The following is a 3971-nucleotide window of genomic DNA, read 5'->3' on the forward strand; positions in this document are numbered from 1 at the left end:
TGTGTGTGTGTGTGTCTGTATATGTATATATAATGCAACATAATTCATTGTATGTTATTCAAGATTTATTCTACGTCGCTGTCGTTTCTCAGTAGAACTAAAACTGCAAAATGAAATTTGTCGGAACCACCAAAGAAAACAAAAGTAAATAAGGAAAATGCAAAAACTGACAGAGAAAAATAAAGAAGGCTAAAGCTGAAACAAAAAGAAAAGACAAATTTAAAAACAAACAAACAATAGATACAAGAACGATAAAAACAACAATATCAAGTTTTGATTAGTATCTTATAACTAGAAAAAAGATTCATGTCTTGATGAAATCGTATAATGCTTTCAAGAGACAGAAAATGGCCGCCCCAACTAAATTTCACTTAATCAGAGAGCGTTAACATTAGTAGATAAATATGTAGAAGAAAAGGAAGTGATTTGCAACGAGATGAGCGAAGAAGATAAGATACGGTGAGGTATCTTAGTGACATATATTACATATGAACGTCATTCAATGCATATATTAACATAAATAAACGTACGTAGTTGAATGTATGAAGAAGGGAGAGAGGGGTAAAAGAGAGAGAGAGCGGGAGGCAGACAAGCAACTGTACATGCATACAAACACACTCGCATACATATATACATGCACTAAAACACATGCATACATATATACATACGCATGTACACATGCACATATTAAGCATTCGTGACGTGTTACTTTTCGCATAAACCAATCTATCTGTCGCTTTCTCCCTCCCTCCGTCTCTCTCTCTCTCTCTCTCTCTCTCTCTGTCTTTCATATATACACGTACACTCGCATAAACACTTACGCTGAGATACAGACAGCACATAGAGAGATGGAGGGGGAGAGTAAAAAGAGGAACAGAGAGAAGGAGAGCGAGGGAGGTGAGAGACGGCTGTGTTTTCTAGAAGTCGAAAAGGGAAACAGCTTGTAGAATTTAGAGCACTTTAACCCGGAATCACACTGCGAATCCTTAAACACGATTTCGGCGATTTTCCTGCGAAGATCTTCCCAACGATTACAACCAAAGTGAATCTCTCTCACCGCTGCTTTTCTTAACACTAAGAAGGACTTCGAGCTTGTGAGCAGAGATGGTCTGTTCAAAGTCCTCACAAGCACTGGGTGTCTTCGGAACCATGTTGATGACAGTTCAGTAATTCCACACATGCATGAAGGGCGTCGTTCAATTTGACGTTTCTTCTTCGAAGCCATTGAAATCCTCCTAGAATAAAAATGGCCTTTTGCATGCATAAGAATGCTTCGGAACATCAATTGAAAAAGTTCACCTGAAGGGTAGATTAGTCAGGAGGCTGTTCAGTATGATGCGGATGAGGGTTGAATTCAAAGTACATTAAGTTTTTATGACGAACATGTCATTTATGTTGTTTACTAATGGCACCGCTCTGACAACACATTCTAAAGAGTTACTGCAACACGCTATGTGCAATTTTTCAAGGACCTGTCAAGACTTCGGTTTGCCCGGCAGCCTGAAGAAAACCAAACTTCTAGCATTGTTATCAACAATTAAGAGTTGACGCTAGCTTGCAGTTTTAATTACCTTGGTTTCACGAATCCCGCCACTCTCTTTCTTGAGTTTAGGATCAACAGGTGAAGCGAAAGAGTAACCTCAACATTCGACGACTGACGAAGTATCAGGGCAACACTCGACCACTGACAAAGGGAACCTGTGCGAATAGCTCGTTAACGAGTACACCTAATTTAAGCAACAATGAGATCGAAGATGAAAAATGGCTAATGGGTGACTATGCCATATTTCAGGAGTTCTTGCTCCCTCATGAGCACCCATCTAATCTATTAACCACCCAGAAACTTATTGCTTAAATAAATACTAAATATAGAAGTGTAACATTATTGGATATACCAATTTTACATATTAAACACATTCCTGGAAGTTGGTACTTAAATATTGATGACTGTATTTCGTTATGCAACCATAATGTATTGTAAAGTAATTAAACGCTTTTATAAGTCAATAGTGTGTTCTACACGCGATTTAATAGCACTGCTAACATAAGTCATTAATAAGCTGTCATTTTCTTTATATATCAAGAAAAATTGAAATGACAAAATTTGACGTCAGTAGTATTTGGACTCAATTAAGCGTAGAGAGCCGGAATTGATATCGTAAGATGTTTTATCTGATGCCCTGACGACTCTGCTAACACGCAGCCTATAACAGTGATGCAAAATACTAGTTAAGAGGCGCATAATCAAAATAATCTTTCATTCTCTAGAGGAAGTGTGTATCAGTAAAAAGTGGCAAATAGGCCAAGTCTACGGATGCAGTTTCATTTCGCAAATACAACCGTTTGGTCCCACGCCAAAAAAGGTTAATTCTTGTTAAATAAGCACGAATGGCTATTAATTTTGATGGTGGTAGTGGAAATTAAACAACAATACGTGCTTGCCATTTTCTGTTACTACTACTACTACTACTACTACTACTACTACTACTACTACTACTACTACTACTACTACTGCTGCTGCTGTTGCTACTGTTGCTGTGGGTGTAGCTGCCGCTGCTGGATCTGGCTACTGCTATTGCTACAGCTGCTGCTGCTGCTGCTGCTGCTAGGGTAACGATTGTAGCATTTGCTTCTCGACATGCATTAAAGCAAACAGCAGGAACTGCAACAGCACGAGTATTATTATTATTATTATTTGTGTATTTATTCATTCTTATTTTCGGGTGTTTTCAGCGGTCGTTAACCTTTGTTAGCAGGCATATGTTTGAATTATTCGGAATAACATACTCATCGGAACAACTCCATGTTACTGCAAGATAAGCAAGTCGATACACATATGTAAATACATACATGAATGAATACACCTAGATACATGCGGTGTGTGTGTGTGTGTGTGTGTGTGTGTGTGTGTGTGTGTGTGTGTGTGTGTGTGTGTGTGTGTGTGTGTGTGTGTGTGTGTGTGTGTGTGTGTGCGTGCGTGTGTGTGTGTGTGCGTGCGTGTGTGTGTATAGGAAAAATAGAATTTGAAAATGCACTGCGAGTAGCTAAGATATTTTTTTTATCATATTTAAAGATTTACTCGGTTTCACAGTTTACAGTGATTTTCAAAAGGTTGAAATAGAAAGACGTGGCTTATGTCGCAACTGTCTTGCATCTGAGTAGTCTTTGAAGATCGTTCTATTCTTATAGGGAGTTCATGGATCGAAATAGTATATTTTTTGGATAGGACTTGATTGGTAGAGGATGGTCTAAGACCAGTCATGTGACTATCCTCTACCAATCAAGTTCTATGCAAAACATATACATGGATATACAAGCAAGGGTTGACAGAATCGGAACTTTGAACAGTAATATGTCGTGTTACAGGGATTTGTTCCCACGTAGTCCCCTCATATCAAAGCTGATTTTTTTTTATTTTTCGAAACAGCCACCACTGACACTACTACTGTCACCTCTCTCGAGATGAACAAAACAGAATTCCCCGACAAAATATTGGATTTGATGACTTTATAATTGACGGAAAACTCATAAATAAACTGTCACCAGTGTAGCTGCATACGAAACACAGAAAACTGTAAAAGAATAAAAGGACTTTATGTATGAGTCCCCTACCACCTCTTGACAACAGATATTGATGTGCTTACGTCCCCGCAAGTTAGCGGTTCGGCCAAAGGGACCGAGAAAATAAGTACCAGGCTTTAGAAACAAAGATGATTAGTGTTGCTCTAGCATGGTTTAATAACTAAAACAAGAGAAAGAAGAATATATATATTATTTTCCTATTTTTCAGTCATTTGACTGTGGCCATGCTGGAGCACTGCCTTTAGTCGAGAAAATCGACTCCAGGACTTGTTCTATCGATCTTTTTTGCCGAACCGCTAAGTATCGGTTGTCAAGCGATGGTGGGGGGACAAACAGAGATACACAAACACACACACGCAAACACACACACACACACACACACACACACA

Source organism: Octopus bimaculoides, chromosome 19 (assembly GCF_001194135.2).
Source record: "Octopus bimaculoides isolate UCB-OBI-ISO-001 chromosome 19, ASM119413v2, whole genome shotgun sequence".
Classification (NCBI taxonomy): Eukaryota; Metazoa; Mollusca; class Cephalopoda; order Octopoda; family Octopodidae; genus Octopus; species Octopus bimaculoides.